The following is a 25,926-nucleotide window of genomic DNA, read 5'->3' as shown; positions in this document are numbered from 1 at the left end:
CAAATACTGCCAATTGTGTTCTTGAAGTGACAAATTTATGCCACTGATTTTTGAGAAAATTGCTGCCAAATACTCCAGTCTGAATAATTATAGTTTGTGAATTGTTCAAGTAAACATAGTGTTTCACGAGAAAAGGTAGCTAGTTTAGCTCATAACTCACACTATTGCACAAATCCTATCTCAAGACCACCACTGAACTTTGGTAGGCAACAGAAGTGCCTTATGTATTCCCATTTGTCACAGAGTAAGACATGAGCTCAAGGATAGAGATTAATTAATTTTTTTTTCTGCTTCATGAAGGACTTTCTTAACAGGGTGGGTTGATTTGTATAAACTGCGAGTGTGTGGCAGTGAAGTTTGATGCCAGTACTGGTACAGTTTGGTGCCACTGTCTCAATTACTGTTAAGGTATCAGCAGTGTCACCTACCACTGCTTTCACACTGTCACTGCAAATGTCAATAGGGTGAAAAGGACAAATAAAAATAACATTTTGTGAAAATAATTTTGACCTTACAGTTTCCTGAATACATCTTGGGATCCCCAGGGAACCTCAGACCACACTTTGTCTTACCTGCTTCTGATAAGGTGGAGTTGATTCTAAAGCCTTTACAGACTGAACAAAATTTGCTAAGTGTTGCTGTAAAAGAACATAAGCAGAGGGGTTTAGAGTTCTTTCTTTCACAGAAAAGAAAATGTGAAAGATGCAGCAGTAGAATCACTGAGCGTAGAATATTTCAGATTAGAGTCAAGAAACTATAATGATTTGCAAACACCAGGAAGATCTAAGACTTGTAGACATAGTGTAAGGAAAATTGGGAGTTACAGAAAGAGGCCTTGAAAGAAAGTCTCTGTAGGCCTATAACATGAAAAGATTTCTCATTTCTCACTTGCATAAGCCAGGTAATAGGTAAGGAAGAGAAACTGAGAAGACTTCTCTTGCTCTTCATTCTTCTCCTCCCCTCACTTCACACATGCATGAATTAATGGACCTCAAGCCTCACTATAAAATAAATTAAAATGGTTGCTAATAAAATGTAGACTTCTCTGGTGTGGGGGAAAAGTCTTTAATTCTTCTGTTCTTTTAACTTTTCTGTTTTAACAGTTACAATTATACATGTTTGTTTCAGGACAGGAATTTTAAAGATTACATAATCCAGTACCCATATTTTACCTATAAATAGAGAACATGAGATGCAGAAATCTAAGTTCACTACCATTGAGTAGATGAGTCGGAGCTGGAAATATCAGATCTTCATATTCTTGAATACTTTTGCCAAATAATGCTTCCCTTTCGGTGTTTATTTATTCAAGATCTTAGCCATTTTAGTCAAAAGGAATGTCTTCTTAAAAGGCTTTTATGGTGGCTCCTGATCAGTTCATTTCTAGTCCAATCTTGCAATCACTCTCTACCACCACCTAGTGGTGCTGAACGTAAATTGCATGGGAGAGCTGACACCCGGGGAAAAGGCTTTGTCTCTGAAATTCCCAAACACACCACCAAAGGCAATACTGGGTAGTCTCAGGACTGTAAGAGTTTCATCCACTTATGAAGGATCTATTTATGTCAGTAGAGAATTACTCTATTTGAAGAGGGGAGGATATCTCAGTTCATACATACATATATACACATACATACATAGAGTTAAATACATTGATTTTTCTGGGCTTTTCTCAATTTTACTCACATTGGGTTAATTCTTGACTAGGAAACCAGGCAATATTTCTAAATTAAGCTTTTCGTATCTCTCTTGTTGGATTTGTGAGCTATATTTAAGATTGTTGTGTCTGCATATTATCTCTAGTCCCACTTTCACTGTTGCATGATTCTGAGCTACCCAAATCATCCTGCTAAAGCTGTAAATCAAGCACTCACAATTGCGGCACATTACACAGAAGAGACTCTCAAGCACTCAGCACAGAGGCCCATTATGCTAGAGAGAAAAATCAATCTGGAGGGTATCTGCCCTCTCATCTAGTTAACAGGGTAGAGATGAGAACTCTTAGAATTTATAGGCCTCAAAAGCCACTACCATCTTTGCCAAAAAGTTCTGGAAAATTTTGAGTTCTTTCTGACCCCGACAGTGCATTCCACCAACTGAGTGACTCAACAAGCCTCTCTTTGTTGAAAGAACTATTCCTCAATCAAGGGAATCGGCCATTAATATCTTAGAGTATCTTAAAGGAAATATCAGATGATATCAAGAGTCCTTAGGAAATGAGCATCTCAAGTAGCATCCTTAAAAGAGTATGAAACTGAAGATGGGACAGTTTGGACAACTGGAAGGCAGTGTTTTGTCACTGTGTTCCTAAGAATTAGGACAGAAAAGGAACGAGAAGATAGAATCAGAAGAAAGGAGATGAAAGCCCTCTGAGGAATATCACAAGGGAAACTAGAGTGAATTAAAAAGTGAGACTGCACAAAGAATCCTGCAGAAACACCTGACATCAGGTCAAGATAGATGCAAAAGATGTACTCCCTATCTGGGCCAGATATCAGGTAAAGAAGCCAAATAAAGACAGCTACCACCCCTGTACTTTATATAAGACTATGTATCTGGGCTCCTAGAGGTTCAAAATCACTTCAGAGCAAGCAGAAAGGAGCTCTCTACCTAAAGGGGCACTTCTGAGGAGCACATGGGAAGAAGCAACTTCTCCACAGGCCACAATGTAATCTTCCTTTGAAACTTGCACAGTGCCTCCTCAGCCTCATCTTGGACACATAATGGGTATTGAACAAACATTCGCTGTTATATAAACAGTTAAAGATGGCCCCCCAAGTATTGGTCCCTACACTGTTTATTTCTTCACATCAAGCTAGAAGCACCAGCTCAAAGCCCTCTGGCACCCAACACAAATTCTGACATTTCCATTTGCTTTAAATACAATTCAAACAAGTTGTTTAAAGCCCATCTGCTTTGTCCACCCTGCAAAACTTCACCCATTAGCTGCTAGCTATGGATAAAACACTGTCCCCCACCGAGATGCCCCACCTGACTGAGGAGAAGCACCACCTAGACACCTTCCCTCTTCCCTTTGTGGGTGGTGGCATGCTTCAGGATCTAGAAGGTCTCCTGCTGTGAGGGATGTTCCCTCCCATGCAATACTATCCAAGTGCCACCCAATAAAGTGTGTCGTGCAATGCCGCTGCCTCATGGCCCCGTCTTCTCCTTGATCAGCCCTGAAGTCCTTAAACTTATCATACTCTCCCAGCCAATTTTCACCAGGCCTCCCAATTTCACCACCTACTATTTCCAAGCCTGCCCTTGCCTATCCATGTCCATCTGTGCTGCCCCATGCCAGTCTTCACATGGCTCATGTGACAACCATGATGTTCTTCTAACTGATCTTCCTGTTTCCATGTTAACCTTACCTCCTGGATGACACTCACACCTTACACACTGTGTCAAGGTGATCTTCCTGTCACTCAGATCTGCTGAGTACATTCCCTTGACTAAAACATTTTGACGACTTCCTTCTAGATGCAAAACATGTCCTAACTCCCTACTATGCACAGAAGATGCCTTTTTTGCCCTTCTCTCTGTCCCTGTATCCCCGTACTTCCTAGTTCACATTTTACTGGCATGTATCAAGTTGTTTCCTTCCTTTATACCTTTGCAAATTTCAGAAATGCTCTTCCCACCATTCCTTACCTGATGATTCCTATTTATCTTTCTGTCTCAGCTCAATCACATTCCCTCCGGGAAGGCTCCTAGGGCTTTAAGCCTGGGCCAAATACTCCTCGCTGGTGGAGAGCATCCTGTGCATGGTCTGCTGGAACATGTGCCTCACCGCCTGGTTATACTCTGCTTATGTGATTCCCTCCTCCTGCTACATTGAAAGCTCCTCAAAGGGACGGGCCTTGTCTAACCCATGCCTGCATTTCTAGTGCTTGGCAATGAGTGCTCAGGAAATATCTCTGTTAAACCATCATTAGATAGAAATGAGAAATCTGTGGTGTCCCTGGGTGGCTCAGTCAGTTAAACATCTGCCTTCAGCTCAGATGATCCCAGGGTCCTGGGATTGAGCCCCACATCAGGTTCCCTGCTCAGTTGGGAAACTGCACTGCTTCTCCTTCTGTCTCTCCCCCTCCCCTTCCCCTGACCCATGCTCGTGCTCTCTCTCTCTCTCTCTCAAATAAATAAATAAAATATTAAAAAAAATAAATGAGAAATCTGTTATCAGGAATTTCCTAATCATCAATAAATTGTGTCAGTGCACTAAGCTTTTAAATGGCCAAAACTCAGAAGTCCTTCCTTATTATGCAACCAATTTCTATTCCCACGGGGAAGGGGGTGGCAATTGATTTGTCTCCCACTAGTACAAATGTGCAACAAACACATGATCCTCACATTGCCTGACCCTCTGAACTATTTTTTCTAAATCACTACTATTATATACCCAATTTTTTCCTGCCTCTTTTGCATTTTTAATCTCAGTTTTCTGACTCTAAAGGAATTATTTTGCAAAATCCATTCTATTTATAATTGACAGCCTCTGTTGTTTATCTCAACTGACAACTTCAGAAATCTAGAATCTATTGCCCCAAATGCCTTGAGGATAAATAGTCATACTGACAGTTAAGCGTTCTTTTTAACAGTGATGTAAAAATATCAGTGCTCTAGAACACAGCTGTCTTGCACTTGAAGCTGTTTCTCTGAGTTGCAAAGATGATGAGTGAACATGTCTAAAAATAAACAACTCTCAGGTAACCTGTGAGGCTGATCTTTAAAATAACTGATAACCAGCAAATCTTCAGATATGACCAGCTTTGGCTTTGACGCTGCTATTCCCATAAAAGGGTCAGATTTTCCATGCAGCTAGGTTAAATCAAGACAGCCCTGGCCAGCAAATTCAAGCCACCCAGATGCTCTTGCACCTTATAAATAAGAGCAAATTTAAACTATCATACCAAAAGAAATACAGTCAAGACACATTAATAAAAGTAAAGGAAAGAAAAAATTGTAATGCTTAAATAATGAAGTCAGAATAGATTTTCTCAATATAACTCGGCAATATAAATGTTCACAAAGTCAATCTGTTTTAATCTTCTAAAAATATATGTTATTAAGATATCTCGACATTTTAAAACCAATTAATTCAATACTCTCCCAAATTAACTACAAAATACTTGTGAACTTATAATTAAGCCTACCTAATTTTAAAAACCATCAATCCCTGCTGATGTTATGGTAAGCGGAGAAACACATGCAGAAGAGGCACCCCAATCAGCTCCTCTGACATGTGGAAAGCCAGGATTCAAACCCCAGCCTCTGGAGCACAGGCTCTTAACTGCTACCTATGCCTCTAGTTTTTGTGATTTATCTTCCCTTTCTCCATCCTCCTGGCCTTAGCATCTATATTGGTTCATTCATTTTCCTTTGTGTTCTTTCTTTGCCATAGCCACCCACATTACATCAGCAGTTTTCCTTCTCATGTTTGTTCTACAGGCGATAAAGAGTAAGAAAGCTGAGAAAAACACAAACTACTAAAGATCCCTGTAAATCAACGTAGTCAGTGGCTCACAAGGACGCAGGGAGAAGGTTCCATGGAGAGGGTGACATAATATCCTGTTCCAGAGGAAGAGGAGACCTGAGGACACCAGTAGAGTGGTGCCTCCCAGGCACAGGGAAGCAGGGACAAAGTCAGGGAGGCAGGAAAGAGAATGGCCCAGTCTGCGGGATGAGTAATTTGATAGGGATGGAACACTGAATACAAAAGCAGACGAGCAAAGTAAGGGTGGAAAGGCAGCCAGAGAGCAGATCCCCCAGGCTGAGCCATCGGCAGACAATCCCAGTCTGCCGAGAAGTGAGGGGGTTCCTCTGAATGCAAGCCTTTCAGTGCTACAACCAGGAAAACACGGGCAAACCTGGCCAGGTCGGTGACCCTACAGCTGGCCTGCCCTGCTTCAGGGGACTGGAACTCTTCTGAGGCAGAAGGGAATCACAGACCGATTTGAACATGTACAAGACCAGGTAATTTTTTTTCCCTAGCTTGCAATACACACGACAACAGCCTTTATAATCATGGGTGGCAACCCACTGCTGAGTTACAAAACCAAGCTAGCTAGTAGTCACAGGTGGCAGTTTTTGTGATTAACAGATCGGAACTATTAGAATGCATGGCACAGGATAAGGGCAACATTGTTGCATGGAACTTGTTTCGGACAAACATATATTCACTGTTACATATGAAATTTAATATTGTTAGTTGCAGCTCAGAGTCTGAGATATACTGAGCTACATCAATTTTAAAACTGGCTCATTGTAAATAATAAATTTATCTCTACCTTTGTCCTTTCTCAGCCAACATTTTGCATGACAAGATGCCCACAGATCATGATATTTGTACAGTACACTGGAGTAAACAGAGAAAGCTGTTCATGATCACAGGAGACACACCCAGGTTCTGAGTATCCTGAGAGCCAAGAGATTAATATCCAAGGACCCTCGTAACCCATAATCCATTCGCAGAGTGCTGGTGGGAAAGCTCTACCATGGAATGGCCAAAGCAAGCTCAGCTCTATTTGTTTAAATCTACCGCAGAGGGGATCCCTGGGTGGCTCAGCAGTTTGGCGCCTGCCTTTGGCCCAAGGCGCAATCCTGGAGTCCCGGGATCGAGTCCCACGTCGGGCTCCCGGCATGGAGCCTGCTTCTCCCTCTGCCTGTGTCTCTGCCTCTCTCTCTCTCTCTCTGTCTATCATAAATGAGTAAATAAATCTTTAAAAAAAAATAAAAAAAAGAAAACTATTTGAGAAACTTTAAAATCAATCAATCAAACAATCAACCGCAGAAAGAAGTGAAAAAAGTACAAAACAAATCCCTGGATACCTCCAAGGCACAAGCACATCAAGGCAGATGTACTTGGAAAGATTAACCCGCTTTTCCAACTACTCATGAATGTCCATAAGAGTGCAGAAAATCAATTCTGCCAGAAATGCACGACCGTGACATATTTCCTGCAGACCATGTCAGCACAAATGCCAAATGACCCCAGGATTTGGGAATTTGCTATTTGTCCCATCAGCACAACTTTTATATTCCTTTTAGACAGCAAATACCATCTGAAAAGCTTGGCTGCAAAATCCATAGCCTGGCCCAGCACACGGCATTCTGTACGTGAATAGATAACTCAGTGGTATGAGACAGTGATCACAACAGATTTCTCAACCAGTCCTAAAAGACTTAAACCTTCCTGATACTCATGTGTATTTTTTACTTCAAGACTTAAAAAAAAAATTTAGTTAGAGTCAGTTTCAACCATCTGTCTCTTCGAGTGAAAATAGGATGCAAGCTTGTGTGTATTGGCTTTAGGAGAAAACCAATTTGGCAGAAAGAATTAAAGAGAAAGAAAAATTATATCTCAATTTTCAAAACCATTCTAAGGAGTAACAAGACATCCAAAGTAAGTAGTAACTTTATAGGCATATCTACCTCCCTTTCTACCCCTTAGACTGTCCCTATTCCTGACCATTCCTTGATTGAACATCACTCTGATTAGACCTGTGCCAACCCATCATAGCCTTGGGAAGTAGCAAAGTGAAGACATAAAAGTGACTTCCCTGATTTGAATGACATTAGGTGTGGTGGGAGATGATGATAGCAGATACATTCTGAGAATTTGGAAATAATGAATATATAGCACAGTCACTTTCTGAGAGTTAAACTTGACTTTATCTTAAAACAAGTCAGAACTATAACAACAGTACCAAAACATCACAGGTAGGTTGGCCAAGTGTAATGGAAAACCACCACACAATGAGTGGTGAACAACTATAAAAACTGTTATAATTAAAGGAAAATGGATTTGAAATGACAGGAAAAGAGGTGTGAATTTTTTTCAAGTCTTCTGCAGTATGTCCAGGGAAAAGGACACCCTGACCAGTTGCCGTCTTCTTTTCTGTTTCAGCTTGAAACACCAGCTGTGACAACTGCTCCCCATGAACTGTCTCTGTGTACATCATCCCTTCAGGCTTCCACACTTCAGCTAAAGGCAACTCCTGAGTTAACCTTCCAGTTAACTCAGGCCAAATATCTTGGAGTCATCCCTAATTTCTCTGTCAAATCCCACATCCGAACCATTAGAAAATTATTCAAACACTACTTTCCAAACACTTGGAAAGTCAGCCTGTTTTTACCACCTCCCCTGCCATCACCCTGTCCAAACCACAAACATCTATATTATTACCAAAGCCTCCAAAATGGTCTCCTAGTTCCTACCCTTGCCCTCTTTCTTCACAGTCTATTCTTGGCTGTAACAGTAATTCTTTAAAAACAAAAGTCAAATCATGTCACCTCCTTGCATAAAGTCCACTAATGTCTCGCACCCCAGAGTAAAAGCCAAAGTCCTACAATGGCCCTACACAACACAGGCTCGCTACTTTTCTGACCTCATCTCCAGACCCTCATTGCTGCTATTCCTCAAGTGCCTCAGGTACACTCCCACCACAGGGGTTTTGCATGTGCTATTTCCTCTACCTGATACTAAGTGTCTGAATGTCTGCCTTCTACAAAGCTTAGATCAAATTCCATCTTGTGGAGGCCTTACCTGACCACCCTATTGAAAACAGTAAACTACTCCCTTCATTGCACCTGCATTCTCAAGTCTTTCCTACTGCCTTATTTTTCTGCATTATGTGTTTTGCCACTTAGCATATTCTATAACATATTTAGGTATCTTTCATTGTTTGTCCCTTCCTCCACAATTTAAACTCCAATAAAGGCAGGGATTTTGTCTATATTACTTACCAATATATTCCCAGTACTTAGAATACTGACTGGTAGAAAGCTGATAATAAACATTTGTTGAATGAATGAACAAAGTTGGTTTAAAAAATGGGCCAGCATGAGCTCCTTCCTCTATTCCCAGCCTTGTTCTCTTTAAAGTGGCAAAGCTCCACTGGCTTTCAGATTCTCCTAGGTTTGCTTCCCATCCTCCCTCTCAACCCTTTTGCTGTGATCGGGTATCCTGGTTGCCATATGATTGCCACACATGGCTTCTATCTCCCTTCCTAGTCCTTTTGAAAGCATTACATGACTCAACCATCTGCTTGATTTTTCAATATCCACGCTACCTCGGGACCAAGCCTTCAGGATTACCCCTAATACCCTCAGGCTAGTACTGTCCCAAGCATGCCCAGGTCAGACCTCTGATACCAAGGGCCTAAGAACCTGAGCTCTCAGATTTCAGAATACTGACCTATAAGCATGGGCACTGAGATCCCATGGGAAGTTAGGTTTCTCCTGACCAGTCAGTAAGTCGGCACTTTATATTTGTTGCCTAAAACATAACAGACAACACATAACTTATACTGGCTGTATGTATTTTGGCTACATAAGAACAGTCTAATATCTAAATCCTCAGAACTAAGATTCAAGATCTTAATCCTACCTATCTGTATAGTTGACTGCTGACTGGCCCCGATGATGTCTCCATCTCTGCAGCTGCAATATGACTGCTGACTGCATGTAAAGGTGTTGATGACCAAGAGTGTCACCTACTCATGTTCTTAGCATGGGAACATGAATCTACATGCATATGCACATATAGCCATCTGACCCCAAATTCCTTTGGCAGATCAGATCACCTTTTCTCTCCGTCTCTTCAGTCCCTGAAAAGTGACCTTTGTAGGAAAGCAGCAGATGGTAGAGGGGAAAGGAGAGTGGGATGATTCACCTGATGGAAGGAGATGTGAAAATACTTTGGATATCTGAGTAAGGTTCCCCACATACTTATAAAGGAGAAGCACATTTAATCAACAAAATTTTCTAATTTGCAGAAAGCCCAAGTAGTTGGCTCCATGATGCTAAATTTATCTTTATGTTAATGCAATTTAATGAATATTCACTGAGCCCCTATAAAGCAAAGTGCTGTCCTGGATGCTGTGAGACTTACACAAATGATTGAGATACATCTATCTCAAAACCTTGTACCATGTGAAGGGAAAGAGAACATGCCACCCCAAAATACAACTTTTTGAAATAAAGATTATCTTAAACTGGTTATTTTTAAGAAATAACAGATATGGGAGAAGCTCTAAAAATTTTGTAGAAGTTGCCTTTTTGTATGAGACACTTGAATGTATAAGGGAAGTCTCCATTTGCTTTTTGTTTTATTTTAAAGATTTTATTTATTTATTTATTTATTTATTTATTTATTTATTTATTTATTTATTTATGAGAGACACACAGAGAGAGAGGCAGGCACCCTACAGGGAGCCTGATATGGGACTTGATCCCGGGACTCCAGGATCACGCTCTGGGCCAAAGGCAGGTGCTCAACCGCTGAGCCACCCAGGCATCCTAGGAAGTCTCCATTTGTAAGGAGAACCAGGAAGAAGAAGACTCAGTCTCCAGAAACTCTTATCAGTAATAAAAGCATGGACTTAAATCTACATAACGCCCTTACTCTTGATGATTTTTCCCTTTTTGCTTTTCCTGGTGACCTCCCACAACTGATTCCCCACTCCCAACAAGGGGGTGTTAGCTGGATATAGTATTTAGGTGGTGGCTCAAGAGTTTTAGAGAGTTACTCAGTTTCCCTGGTCTCTCCCATGTATACAGGAAGTATACAAGTTAGTAAATTTGGTTTTGTTTTCCTCATGTTAATTTTTTTTTTCTTAACAGGGGCAGGGGGAGGTTCTCAGTCATGAACATAGAAGGGTAGACAGAAAATTATTTTTCCTCCCCCATATATGGTAGGGTCTGAAAACAGCTCTGCTGCAAGGGACAATGGGATAAGTACATGATAAAAGTTTAAAGCACAAGGTGCAGGGTGCCTGAGTGGCTCAGCCAGTTAAGTGTCTGCCTTCAGCTCAGGTCATGATTCAGGATCCTGGGATCGAGCCACACGTCAGGCTCCCTGCTCAGGGGAGAGCTTGCTTCTCCCTCTCCCTCTGCCATTCCCCTCACTTGTGTGCAAATAAATAAATAAAATAAATAAATAAATAAAATATTTAAATAAATAACACAAGGAGGGCATGCAGCTCACAGAGTGAGCTTCCTGAAGGAGAGGCCATGAGAACTACACATAGAGACATGGGTAGGATATGAACTGGGGAAGCAGTTCCAGCAGAGGGAGAGTTAGCATGAGAGACATGGCAGAGACAGGAGGTAGCAGTTGGCTTTTGGAGAACAGCAAACAGTTTCACTGGACTGTAGTGTAAGGTCAAATGGGTTCAAGGTAGCAGGGGTACCATGGGGAACAAGCTGGAAAAATTTGTGCTTGGTGTTACAGTCTCAGGTCAAAATTTAGAACAATTGTTTCTGCCCTTTGGCTCCTCCTCATTTCAGAAGAAAATTATCTATTTTAAAACCTGTAAGAGCCTTGAAAAAAATCAAACATTGCCATGTTAAACCAATCCAATCTATTCAAATATGTTAAGCAATGCAAACAACTAGAATTAACACTTCGCTTACATATCACACCTTTGCTGTATATGACAAAAAAGTGAGAAATCAAGTGCTCAAAATAGGTTCTTTAGCATTTGTAATAAGTTCTTTGCATAAGATAAGCATTCAGTATGAGGACTCTACTGCACCCCCCACACACACACACCCCTAGAAGTCTCACAGTTTGCTTTTTCTTCATGTTGTACAAAGAATATGGTACTTGGGGGTTTCTGCCTTTGAAATGATAAATTTGTCTAGCCTCTGGTGCTAGTAGGATGAAGCTGGCTTTGAATATCATCAGGGTACATTAAGAGATTACTGAATGAGCAAATAAATGAACAAATGAAAGAGTGAGCCTGAGCCCTGGACGGCATGATGATGGGGCCAGTTTGGAGTGAAGTTAGAGGCAAGCACTTTTTGTTTTTAATGGTTGTCATAAGCTGTTACATTTCCTTCCACCCACCCTTTCACTGCTATAGGCATTTCCAGTGTCTGGCAGGTGCTTAAGGAATGTTTACTGAATGAAAGAATGAATGACGGAATGTTACTTGAACAATTCCCTGGGGAAGAAAGTAGACACAGATTGTCACATTTACTTCTCCAGTTTGGCACCTGCCTTCTTATGCTGGCCCAAGTGAATAGCAGAACCCAGCCAGAGATGAGAGTGATGCAAGGTATGGGTGCCTGGGTGACTCAGTCCATTGAGTGGTTGAATATGACTCTTGATTTCAGTTCAGGTCATGATGTCATGGGGGGGTGAGACTAGCAGGGCTCTGGGGCTCTGTGCTCAGCAGGGAGTCCAGTTGGGATTTTCTCTCTCCCCCCAAATCAATCATCAATCAATCTTTGGGGGGAAGAAGAGTGGATGTAAAGCTCTTTCTAGTACATGAAATCACAGGTTCTTAAATCTAGAATAAATTCAAAAATAACATGAAGATTACCAAATACTAGTCTGACCTATTATTGGTACAACAGTCCCTTCACAGAAAATCCTCACTTGGTCATGGCATGCTTCAACTCTCACTACCTTAAAGGTAGCCCAGTCTACTTTTTTAATTGCTTGAGTCAATCAAATGTTCTCCATTATAATGATATGAACTTTCCTTTTTCCTATAAGTTTAGGCTACAGTAGAGAGGCGTTCTCATACCTACTTGCCAAAGGACAGTCCTCATGTCCACCCTTTCACCTGCTCACAGCCCACAGGCTCTCTGCAGCATCCAGTCAGGTTGTACTCAAGGAGAGGTGGAGGAAGGAGAGAGCCAAAGAAGATGTGCAGGAGAGAAAAGGTGTACATCTGCCAAGATGAACCACACAGCCTCCCCTCCATCACACCCAGCCTCTAGTTCTTCAAACCTTTACATGTGGTGATAGGCATAAACCCCTGGACCTTTTAACTTTCTGGACTCAAACGCACAGAATGCTTCTGTGATTTAGCCATGGAAGTGGATCTGTACCACATTAGATTTTAATTTAACATCATTTTGAAATGCTGGGGATAGAAGTCAGGGGGCTAGGAAATGTGTCTTCAGCAGATCTGAATTCCAAGATAAGAACAGAGGCCAACCTGATTCTCTTAATGGTCTCTAGACTAAGATTGCCTCAAAAGCCAGGAAAAATGCAGACTGACTCTCTGACCCTTACATTGTACTTACCCTGAGCCCAGCTCTGTTCTGACGGGCACAGACAAAAATGTTCAACATGATCCTGATTCAGAAGGCAAGCCCTCCAGAATCCTAGGAATTACCAAGCCCACATTCATTTGGGGCCCAGAGACCCAACGAGTGACACATTCAGGAAGTCAAATGTTTGTACTGAACACATCAAGGGAAAAAATTTAAATCCTATAAGAAATGGAAAATTAAGTAGGATTTATTGTTTCAAACCTCACCACAAAATTAGAAAGTGGCCCTATTATTATCACTCCTGTTTTATAGATGAAGAAAATGAGATGCAGGGAAGCAAAATAACTTGTCAAGGTTTACAGAGCTAGTAATTGGTGACACTGGGATTTGAACCCCAGCTGCAGAGGTCACACTCTCATATTGCCTCTTGACCATTGTTATGATTTGTTCTGGGATCAAACTAGACCCAGGAACAAAAAAAAGGAGATAAAGATAAAATATTAATGATTTTGCCTGGTTGACACTGGTGTCTGGTCAGCCAGAAAATTCAAAGAAGTGATTATTCACTTAATTACTAATCACTTCCCTTCTTTGAACTTTGTTATAGCTCTGTTAGGTATTTACCATATTTTACCTTAAGTGATAACTATCTGATATATGGGATAACATATATCCATATGTCATATGTTAAACTTTTCTGTTTTTCTCTGAGTAGACATCAGTTCCTAATATCTATACCTTGTTCTGGGGCTTCTGGCTAACTCAGCAGATAGAGCATGTGACTCTTGATCTTGGGGTTGTGAGTTCTAGCCCTACATTGGGTATAGCGATTACTTAAAAATTAAATAAAAATCTTTAAAGAAATAAATACCTACCCATTTTCCTGTACTCACAAAGCACTCAGTCTCACTCATGGTTAGCACTCTGTAGGTACTAAATAAATGTTCTTCAGTAGGACTAAAAACCTACTGAAGGAACCTAGCTTTCACCCCGACACATATTTCTTCTATTCATTATCAGTAAACTCTTGATTTGTAAGCTCTCTAATTCCAGGACTCTGTTATTACTTACAATGCTAAGATCAGTCTTATGAATTTCATATTCTATGTGGACATGCTCTCAGGTGCTACTGACATTGAATATTGAAACCACTGCATGTGTGGTTGTATGTCAGTGAGCTTCCTGGGGATGCCTTTTAGAAACTGTGGTTAGCAGTAGGAATAGGTGAACCCAGGGAAGTCCCTACCTTTCACAGTCATTTAGGTCAATCATAAAAAAATCCTACTCCTCAACTATTCTGCAACTCCTCTGTAGCCAGGCAGGGCCATTTGATTTGCTTTAGCCAATGAAATGTATGACATTAGGGCAGTACATATCAAGATGAAGTGTCACTCAGCATGGGTCTCTGAATGGATATGGTGAGCAGAGCCCCTTGTTGACCCACACTGGACATGTAACATAAGCAAGAACAATCTGTGTTACCCTGCTGATGTGTGGGAGTCATTTGCTACTGTATTGTGATGCAGCCTAACCTGATCAGTACACTCTCAAGGCCCAAATCCACTCCCATGATCCAGCATTCTCATGGCTCTCCACCTTCCTTGATTTAGTATTGGTAACTGCAAGTATTCCACCCCCTCCTTTCACAATCCCCACCTGTGCTTTCCTATGGATTGCCCAGTGAGAGGTGTGACCAAGACTCTCCCCTTGACCAAAGGCTAGTCAGGCTCCTCTGAGCTCTTTTTCAACTTGACTCCTATCCATCGGTATGTTCTCAAGAGCCTCATTTTAGCTAAGTCCTTCTGCTAAGTCAGTTTAGCCAGGATTCCCCCATCCTCAATATCTGATCAAAATCTAATCGATATCTGGAGGGGTTCCTCATCCCCCACCATTTCCCAAGTGGTGTCTGACACCCTGGCCTGCCTACAGGAAGAGTCCTGTTAGGTCAGCTTAGCCTGATTGCTCCTCACTTACCTCTTAGCATTTTTCTGTCCCATCCACTGCACACACACCACCCCCTGCACTGCTCCTTGTATAGAAATCCCACTTTTCCTTATTGTATCCAGAGTTGCTCCCAATCTCTCTCCCCTACTGCAAACTCTCAGTGCAGGGGTCAGGAAATCTATCAAGATAGTCCGCTTGAATAAAGCCTGTCTTACCATTTCTTTAACAAGTGTATGAATGACATTTTTTTTTAACAGGTATAAAGACTAAGAAAGCAATAGGTGTCATTATGAATACCACAGCCGCCAGAACATGTGTCCTGGTAAAAGCAACTTTCATTCTGAATCTTCCCCGGAGAGTTTAGAAAATACTCTTTCCACATGCTGCCCAGATGCACCTTCTTCCCTGGGTTTGGGAAGGCAGAAATGGTATTGGCAATGTCAAGGGGGTGATGTTTCCAATACCCTGGTACATCCCCCAAAACAAACTGCTGCCCATCTTCCTGAGGTAAATGGCTCTCCGCGGGCAAAATGTACTTGGAAAAGGGAACATCTAAAGAGGCTATCTTCCTCCTCCCCTACAACTGTTTTGTAACCTAACTTTTTCATCTACTTTAAACTAAAACTTATAATTTGTTGTTGGACTTCAAATTTTAGCAATTCATACATTTTTATTTTTAAAACAAAGAGCGCTCGGGACACCCAGTGGCTCCGCGGTTGAGCATCTGCTTTGGCTCAGGGCGTGATCCTGGAGTCCTGGGATCGAGTCCTGCATCAGGCTCCCTGTGTGGAGCCTGCTTCTCCCTCTGCCTGTGTCTTTCTCTCTGTGTCTCATGAATAAATAAATAAAATCTTAAAAAAAAAAAAAAAAAACAAGGAGCGCTTAAGGGAAATGAGTATGATTCCCCCCTTTAAAAAGTATGGCAAAAGATACGGGGTTTCATCCTTATTTAACATGCCAATTACTTTTCAGCAGCATTTGAAAAATATTAAAAAGTTTAAAAGATGAAGCAAGAAAATCTGTATTCAAAACCCCAAATCTGGCCTGTACAATGTCCCTGGGTGGTCCATGTTTGCATTGGGAGATTTAGTTTGGCATTTTAACTTATGTAAATAGATTCTCACTTTCCTCTGTGCCTGAAAGCATTCAAAGAGGGAAGATCTCCTTTCCAAATCAGCAGTAACCTATATACCCTCTGAAAGTGAACAAAGTCACACTTTTCAAGGAAACAGGCAGAGAAGTTTTTGTTATTTTTCTTCCACAAAATACACACCAATTCCCACAACCCCTTGCTATTTTGATACCACCAGGGCAGACAGTGAAACAGAAGACGCACCGTCATTTTAAAAGGGGACACTGTCAAAACACACATTCCCCACAGAGTCTGCTACCTTTCCAGTCACCCAAACCCACCAACTACTGAAGTTCCACAAGCTGATTCTGAGACACAATGCCATGGTCATCCCTTGAGCATGGGCTCATCCTAACACTCAACAACTAGATAAACTCATAAAGACTTCCATATGTGCATTACAGGATCTAAACTACCTTTAAAAGGAAAGGACTTCACCGCTTTCAATTCCTAAAATCTTCAGCTTGTTAAACAAAGAAATAGATACTATTTCAAGTCAGAGTTGACCATCTAGCATACATTTTAAAAGGGAAACTAACTGTAGGATATAAAATATTGTCATCATTTACTCATTAGAGCTATTTAAAATATACACATTACTCTTGGCTTCACTCTAGACATTAGTATAAAATAGAAATATGACAAATGAATCAAAATCTCCTTTCCTCCCACCAGAAAGAAACTAAAGAAACCAAACCTCCCACCAAAGAAATCAAACCAAAGAATTCAAAAGAATTAGCCCAAGGGGCTCATAAAAGAAACACAAGACTTAAACCATCCTGCCTGTCATTTCTAGAGTGAAAAATGGTCCGTCTCAAGACTCCCCTTCAGCAGAAATATTTCACGTGATCCTGATTCAGGAAGGCAAGGATTCCAGAATTCTAGGCATTACCGAGTCTACATTCAAATTGGGCCCAGACGTGCCATGGAGACTACATTTCAGGAAGTAAATGTTTTTACTAAACACATTAAAATGATCCAAAGGGAAAGAATTAAATCTTATAATAAAAAGAAAATTAAGTTGGATTTATTCTGGCTAGTATTTCAGGTCAACAAAGCTTGTTGAGTATCTACCATGTGTCAGGCTCTCTGCTGAAAGATTCAAGGATGTCTTGGGGAGCCTGGATTCTAGAAGGGGAAAAGGCATGCACATAAGTAGTATAACTCAAGATAAAACATTTTTTAAAGAGCATACCTTTGGTTCAAAGGAAGGCAAGATCACACACATCCCTGAGGAGAGAAGGCTAAAGAATGATGTAATTATTGTTGGAAAATAAAAAGCATCTTCCACACACTCAGTGTGTACTTCATTTAATCCTCATTCTCTCAATATCTGCAATCTTTACAATAACTTTGCAAGCCAGGTATCATTATCCACATTTTACAGATGAAGAAACTGAGGCTCCCATAACTTCAGCGAGATATCTGGCTTCTTCTTTCGTCTAACACTGCCTCTTAGATGTTGTACTCTTATATCGTACAAGACCAAACAAAGAAATGAGCTCAGATTACAGCAGGAAAGACTTCAATAGAAAAAAAGAATGTCTATTGACATTCTGGGTAGGATACTTCTTTGTCACGGGAGCTGTCCTGTGCATTGTAGGATGTTCAGCCACAGTTCTAACCACCCTCTCTCCCCAGTTGTAATAACAAAAATGTCTCTAGACATTGCCAAATGTCCCTAGGGTAGATAATCACCCCTGACTGAGAACCACTGATGTAAAAACACAGCAGAGGCACATCTGGGTGGTGCGGTTGGTTGAGGGTCCAACTCTTGGTTTCACTCAAGTCGCAATCTCAGGGTCCTGAGATCCAACCACGCCTTGGGCTCTGTGCTCAGCATGGGGTCTGCTTGAGACTCTCTCTCCCTTTTCCCCTCCCACTTGTGCTCGCTCTCTCTCTAAAATAAATAAATCTTAAAAAATCTTTTAAAAAGTGAAAACACACTAGAGTTAATCTCTTCTATAAATCACTAAATAGAGGAAAGACAGCAATCCACTGAGTCACCTGTCTGCGGGCAAGAAATAGGACCAACAGCTCTGCAGGTCCTTCAGTCCTGCCAACTTGGAGTCTAAGTCTCACAGACACAAGGCCGTGGACCCGACTCCGGGCCACTGTTCATAGTGACCCATAACCGACAACACCTGTCCTAGATAAATGCATGCTCTGACAACTGGCATTGCATGTCCCTGGTGCCCATCAAGGTTTTCTAAAGACCATGCAGGCATGAGAAGAACTAATCACATTTTTATTTCCAGATCTGAAGCTTCTGTCTATATTCTTTCCAAAAACTGACCTTCCAGAGAATTTGCCTGTGGTTTAGAAACATTCGGAGCCTCCTTTCCCACCTCCATTTTTGCAAAAGCCTTTCCTTCCCCATTACCAGATGGAAAAAAAAAAAAGCCCAAAATCTTACTGTGACACTTGGTGCCCCAAATCTGCTTGCGACACTTGACCACAAGGTATAAAAATACCCTTTTGTTGAAGAGCTTCCTCAGGTACTTTTTATATAGAGGTTGGCATAGTATTTAGATTTTAATTGGATTCAAAGAATGACATCATCGTTTTATTTTTAAACATCCAAGTTTACCATATTCTGGAAATCACATTCATTGTGATTCTTTAAATTTACGATGAAAACTACCAGATGCCAACATAAAATGTGTGTAAGAGAGCAGCAGAATTTTAAAAAATTCTTTAGAGGTTATAAGAGAAAAACACATTGAAGCATAATAAAGGACACGGGTGTCTGTTCCCAAGGCAGATCTGTTGATCAAATGCAATCATTCTCCACAGTGCCAGAGACTCATTACTTTTATTATAAGCAATGCCCTTGACTCTAACATAAATTTCTTTGTGTGTTTGCCACACTGATGGCTTTAGCTGGTTTGTGCCACAAAATGAAAACAACGGGTCATTTTCTAAGAGTATAGCAACAATATGGTGAACATAGAAATGTTAGGACTTAAGTAATATGTTGGAAGCAAGAGCGGCTGCTTGTGAGGATCTCAGGATAGATATGAACCGAAAACTAAAGGACACATAAGCTGTCTGCTTAGCAGAGATCCTCCTAAGATTTAGTACCAAGTTAGTGTTCCAGATCATGGCACAATCACTATATCAGGTAAGCCCCAGAACACTGAGCAGCTTCGAATTCAGCTCTGAAATAAATTCATCTTTGCAATGAATAAAGTCTTGGCTAAACCTACTCCTGCAAAGTCAACTTCTGGGCTTAGTTGTGAACTGCTACGCATTTAGTGTTCAACAAGATACCCAGTGACACTTGAGAATCAAATGTAGGATGCTTCAGCACACCTCAAGGGAGAGCAGGGTTTGCTTACCCTCCACCACGCTGATAGATGTCCAATTTTCTTGTTCTCCTTTGAAAATAAATTTAGGCTTTTCCTATCAGCATGTGAGCAAGTTCTTGAGGGACTCTCTGTCCTGCCACAATGAAAAGTTACACTATAACAGTATTTTCTGGTACCCCACACAGAGAAACAATGAGCTATGATGGGAACATTATAAACAAACTTTGGAATCTGGCCAACCTGCATTTGAAATCTAGCTTTCCCACTAAACTGGCTTCAGGTGGCCTTGACCAAGTGACTTCATGTTTCCAAGCATCAGATTCCTTGTTTGTCAAATGAAGATAAAAATGTCAGCCTTACGGGAATGATCTGATGAACCTGAATATAAGTAGGGTAAATACCCAACGAATAGCAGCAATGCTAGGGCTGCCTACCATTCCTGGAGACCTTACTTGGTTGCAGCGTGCATTAGCCTAAGTTGCACCTGCATTGGAGCAACCCTAGCATTCCTCAGTAGTGAAATGCCAACAATCCTCTGATAGCTATGAATGCTTTTTCTTGGCTGATGCTCACAGGATAGTTTTGCCCTGTTTTCAACACATTTCAGCACAGTGGCCTCAGTACTTAGCCTCCTTCACACTGCATGTGAACCAGGAGCTCCTAATCTCTTTTTAGTTACAAATACTACCCGCCCCCTGCCCAGAAAGCTGCATTTATGTACATGTGCATTAAATTCTGCATCAAGAATATCAGGGTCAATGACCACCTGAACACCATCATGCCCCTGCCATCCACAATGCCAGTGATTCCTATTTAAGGAGCCTCCTCTGAACAAAGAATCAGGAGATGCTTTGTGAACACGGGGGTACTTCAGGGTTTGCACCTGGACCGTGGTATTTATGTTACAATGCAAGTTTCAGTCTCACATTCTGGTGCTAAGCTTCCTGTAGAGAGGAAGCAAAGAAAATCAGTTCAGGGTATCTATGAAAAGTTCCTAGTCAGGAATAGTTTTTTTTAAATTTTTATTTATTTATGATAGTCAGAAGACACAGAGAGAGAGAGAGAGAGGCAGAGACATAGGCAGAGGAAGAAGCAGGCTCCATGCACCGGGAGCCCGACGTGGGATTCGATCCCGAGTCTCCAGGACCACGCCCTGGGTCAAAGGCAGGCGCTAAACCGCTGCGCCACCCAGGGATCCCAGGAATAGTTTTTTATGGGCAAAGGTTTATACATTAAAAATAAAATATTAAAGTAAGACAAGATTAATATTCGGTATATGGAAATTAGTCAATATAATTGTTCTTAGTGTGGAAGAGTAGATTCAGATGGCCCAGGGTTCAAATCCTGACTCTATAATTTAGTAGCTGAGCAATTTTCAGAAAGTTACTTAATACTCTTGTGTCCCAGAAGCCCTGGTAGCTCGGCGGTTTAGCGCTGCTTCAGCCCAGGGCCTGATCCTGGACCCCCAGGATCAAGTCCCATGTCAGGCTCCTTGCATGGAGCCTGCTTTCTCCCTCTGCCTGTGTCTCTGCCTCTCTCTCTCTCTCTCTCTGTCTCTCATGAATAAATAAAATCTTTAAAAAATACCTTTCTGTCTTAGTTTCCTCATCTCTCAAGTAGGATTAAAAATAATATATAACTCATAAGATTTTTTGTGAGGATTAAGTAAGTTAATACATGGAGAAGTAATTTAAAATCCAATGTCAAGTGCTCAACACACTTTAGGAAATGTATTGGTAATGTAATAAATTCAGTAAATGTACTGGACACGGGTAAAGTGTTCAATGTATTATCAACCTGTGTTTTACATGGTAGAGCAAAGCACAGACAGAACAAAATGATGAAGGAATATACCTACTCATGTGAGGCTAAATGACAGAAAGAAACAGGGTGATGGGGAAGAATGACAGCCCTTTTGGGTAACTAACTTTGAATGAAGCCTCTGCACAGTCTGTGTTGAAAGACATAGTTTGAAGACTTGGGTGTATTTTACAAGACTGGACAGAAGAGCACCCCGGATGGATCCCTATGAATTACTTGACTCAGTGCTGGAGTCAAGCAAAAGGCTTATTTTTATTAAACATAGACTTGAGAATAAGTGTTTGGGGAAGTAGAAAGGCTGGGGAGAAAGTTAATAGAGCCCCCTCTTAGACATAAAGCATGATGACAAAAATGCTGTGTGACTTCCTCTTATCATTTCTTAAGTTTCTCAGAAACTAGGGACCAGAAACTACAATACCACTGTAAGAACTGCCCCCACTTTCCTGTGGGTTGAGTTTATTTTCTCTGCCCATATCCAAAACAGTGATTACACCTAATAATGTTAGACCTCAAAAACCAAAGAGCTTGAGGACACATTTCAGTAGAATAACTTTCAGGCGCTGTGCAGCAAAGACTGCAGCATCCTCGAGTCCCTAGGAGAAAGGAAGCAGGTGCATGGGTGCCTGAGGCCCAAGACAAGGAAGAAAAAGAAAGACACAGGAGATGTTCTGGACCAAAATATGCTCTTTTCCAAACTGGAAAGAGCCTGCACTGGACACCCAAACATATTGTCCTAACTTCCTAAAGATGGTGCTACAAGACTTTTCAGGAAAAAAAATGGCTCTTGGAGCACTGAATCCTCAGAACCTAGAAATGTTGGCACGTTTGGTTCCTATGAAGAGAACGTTTGATGACTGCATGGTAGGAGTGTCTGAGTATATTTTATTGATAAACATGGTCAAAAGAGCACAGTTCGGGCCCTTGTTTCTCACACCAAAACTTTTGGAGAAAACTTGACATTTTAAATAATCAGAGGAAGTGTTAATCACACTCCCACTAGCACCCTCAGGGTGCAGCTAGCACTGAATTATCCATTTTGAATTTACTAACACTGATTGTCTTTCAGTACAATTTTCACAGTGAAAATATGTACAGAGGCTTTCATCTGTGCTAAGATGAGCCATATGATGTCTTCTGCAGTTACTCGTGTCGTACTGTCAGCTATGCTTTCTGTTAATCTGGAATATTTGGAAGCAATTTTTCCCAACCCTGAGCTGCTGTAAGTGTACAGGGTGCACACGCGGAAGGCGTTCCAGGCAAGAAAATGGCTGGCGACTCGTTCTTGCCCCTTACCTAGATGTGCAGAGGCCGGAATACAGAACAGATTCCATCTTCTGCGTTTTGTGGAGTCTCCCATTTCCTAAGTAATTTCCTGTCCTGGTGCTGGGGTTTCTGTTCAACCTGATCAGCCAGCCGAGATACTAAGTCATGAGACTCCCGCACACTCAGTTCCCATCCGTGCTGCCAGGATCTCTGCCCTCATGATGACGACGCACAGATTTCTGCGGCCCGAGCGACTCCGGAGTGGGAGTGGGGGAAGGAGCCCACGCGGCTGGGAAGGTGCTTACCACAACACATCATCCCCCAACCACACTTTTTCGCAGCAGCGGGAGAAACTGGCATCTTCTTGCGCGAGTGTTTAATTAGCGCCCTGCTGGAAGTACCTCCGCTCCCTCCACTGGGCGGGTAGCAACAGCATCTAAGAGCTTTGCAGGCAGCTGAAAATGTGATCAAACGGCCTCCGGTCCCTTTCCCTCCGCAGCTCCCCCTCCCCCAGGGGCCGTCAGCTGGTGGCCCAGGGGGGTGCGCATCTCCCCGCCGCCAGCCTCCTGCGGCTGCCCCGGGCCGGGCCGACGCGGGGCGCAGCGGGACGCCCCTCCCAGCTCACGAGGGGGGCGACAAGGTGATGACACCACGACCCCTCCTCCTCTGCCCTGCGCCCCTGGGCTCCGCCGCGGGAGCTGCAGCCGGGGGCTGCCGCTGGGGGGCTCTGGCCGCCTTAGGGCGCAGGGCGCACGCCCGAGCCTGGGGAGGGGGCCGAGGACCGCGGGCGACCCGGGGGCGCGGAGCGTCGAGGAGGGGGCGGAGGAGCGGCCCGCGGAGCGCGACCCCCCCCCCCCGCCCCGGTTACCTGGACGCGCTGGGCGGCGGCTGCAGCCGGGGTCTGCGGGGCCGAGGCTCGAGCGACTACGAGCGCGGCGGGCCCGGCGCTCGCAGGATGTGCTGTCTCACGCTGCGCCCGCCGCTCGGCTCGCGCTCCGCGGGGACCCGCCCCTCCTCCCTCTCCGCGAGCCTGACACTGACAGCTCCCTGCGAGCCCCCGGGCTGCGGGCTGGCCCCGCCCCCGCCCCCGCCCCGGCCCACGCCCTCCGCGCCCCGCGCGCCTCCCGCGGGGGGGCCTCGGCTCGCCTCTCGCACGGGTCTCGCAAGGAGGGGGTGGCGCCGGCCGACGGCTGGGGGCTGCGGGGGGCCGGGCGGGGTGTCAATCGGTCTGCCTCGGTGCAGGACTCGCCTAAGTCGCTGCAAACAGAAGAGCTTCACTGTTTGGGGAGCTGCTGCTGCTGCTGACATTCCGACATTGAGCAACTTTCACTCCCAGACAACTACTTTAAGGTCAGTGTAAGTAGAGAAAGCTCAGATCTCTCTGCTACACACAAAGACATAGGTCTGATTTGTTCCTATCCCTCCCCCCCCCCCCGCCCAGAGGAAAAAGATATATCTATATCTGTATCTATATCTATGTCTATATCTAGCTTGCTTCTAAGAATCCTAGCTTTTAAAAATCTGGGTGACCATTCTTGAACTCCCCCAAAGCTTACTGTAACAGCTAAGTTTAGAGACCCAGAAATGGAGCTTGGAATTCTAATCAACGCAGGATTGGCATCATTTTGTACGTTTTTCATTGTGCTTTTTGAGTATCTGTGGGATCACTGTCCACATTAACATGGAAGTTACTGGAGGGCAATTTACTATCTAATTCACTGCAATATCCCCAATACCTACAATAGTGTTTTTTTTTTTTTAAGATTTTATTCATTTATTCATGACAGAGAGAGAGAGGAAGAAGCAGGCTCCATGCAGGGAGCCCGACGTGGGACTCCATCCCGGGTCTCCAGGATCACTCCCGGGGCCAAAGGTGGCCCTAAACCACTGGGCTACCGGGGCAGCCCCTTACAATAGTGTTTGATGCATAATAGATGTTCAGTAACTATTTACGAATTTATTTAATCGACTACTACAGTAATTTCAAAATAAAAATAGTGATTTCAGAATAAAAATAGATGTGATTGTAAATATAATGTCATACTTTTCTATAAAATGGTCACCCTTTTTCCAATTTTTCCAATTTTGCCTTCCTGGCAAACTATTGTCACCATATTATAGCTAAAAATGAGACAAGTGAAATGTTTTTAGATGAAGGAATTCAAGATATTTCAGAGAAAAAAAGTATGAAACAAATACTTGCCACTGCTATGTATTGGATATTTAATAGATGTCAAACTCTACATACATTTTTCATTAGCATTGTGTAGTAGGTAAAATGTCATACCCATAGTTAAAGGAATAGGTCTCAAAGAAGTTAACTAGCTTGCCCAAGTTCCCCAGGTACTGAGTGATCCAGCTGGAATTGGAAGCCCTGTCCACCTGACTTCACTGCTTATACATTACCAACTAGTATTCCTATCTCCCCAATATGGGAATTGTTGTGTGCCCACTACCTGCAAAGCATTGTGCTAGGAGCTTAAGATGGTAGAAAAATGAGGAGAACATTATCTCTTTTCACAAAGAGTTAAAATTCAATTGAAGGTAAAAAGGGGGGTGGTTAACATATAATTAAAGGCAAACAATAAGAAAATGGCCAAAGCGATGCACTATGCTAAGAGAGTTCTGATAAGAGCTCATCTGGTTAGAATGGGGGAGATGGTGGGAGATAAGTAACATTATAAATATGGATGATATTTGAAATGGATGGATAGGGCTTTTAACAGTAGAAATGAAGAGGGAGATATTTTCAGGCATGAACAAAGCTCCAGAGAAGAGAAAGCACATGTACTCAGCAAATGTTGACTGATCCAACTTTTTGGAATCTGGCAGACTCATGGGGGAGCAGACTGAGACTTAAGGAAGGCTGAAAAGGAGATAGTGGAGTACCACCAATACAGATGTTTGAGCAGGAAATGACACTTGGGAAGAGTCATCTGGGAGTCTCTATGAATAGGGGATTGGAACTAGCAAAGGCTAATTCAAAATTCATTACAAGAATCTAGGCCAGGATTAAGAAGGACTGAATTTGTCAAGTTGTATTCATCATGAATGGCTTATAATATATCCCCAGCACAAATTTTTTTAAAAGGTAGTTATAATTATTTTCATTATAATGTGTCCAGGCATAGTATAGATATTAGGCATAAGACTGGAAATAAATAAGAAATGACTGATCTCTATATTCCAGAAATGCAAAATCTAATGAAAAGACATGACTGGTTTTAATAGTAAACAGACTAAAAGAAGTAGAATAATCAAAGACATTTGCCATGAGAGATCAAGAAGGGGAAAATGCATTACATTTGGGGATCCTTGTGATCTGCAAAGGCTTGTTGAAGAGGTCTAGGTGTATATGTATAATTTTTTTAAAATATTTTTTAAATGAGAACGGCTTTACTTTTTTTATATTTTATTTATTTATTCATGAGAGAGAAGAGAGAG

The 25,926-nt window shown here is 42.3% G+C and overlaps 1 protein-coding gene across 1 annotated transcript in view; it reads right to left on the bottom strand.

Moving 5' to 3' along the window:
• The window catches only part of DYNC1I1 (dynein cytoplasmic 1 intermediate chain 1), a 311,302-nt gene extending 287,821 nt beyond the window's left edge, over positions 1 to 23,481 (bottom strand). The window contains exon 1 of the mRNA XM_055307612.1: positions 23,351 to 23,481. The gene's annotated coding sequence lies outside the window, so the exon portion shown is untranslated. The remainder of the gene's footprint in view (positions 1 to 23,350) is intronic.
• Positions 23,482 to 25,926: the final 2,445 nt, after the last annotated feature.

Source organism: Nyctereutes procyonoides, unplaced genomic scaffold (genome assembly GCF_905146905.1).
Source record: "Nyctereutes procyonoides isolate TBG_1078 unplaced genomic scaffold, NYPRO_anot_genome, whole genome shotgun sequence".
In the NCBI taxonomy this organism is placed as follows: domain Eukaryota; kingdom Metazoa; phylum Chordata; class Mammalia; order Carnivora; family Canidae; genus Nyctereutes; species Nyctereutes procyonoides.
The sequence above is the reverse complement of the archived record's forward strand: the minus strand, read 5'-3'. Positions and strand labels throughout refer to the sequence as shown.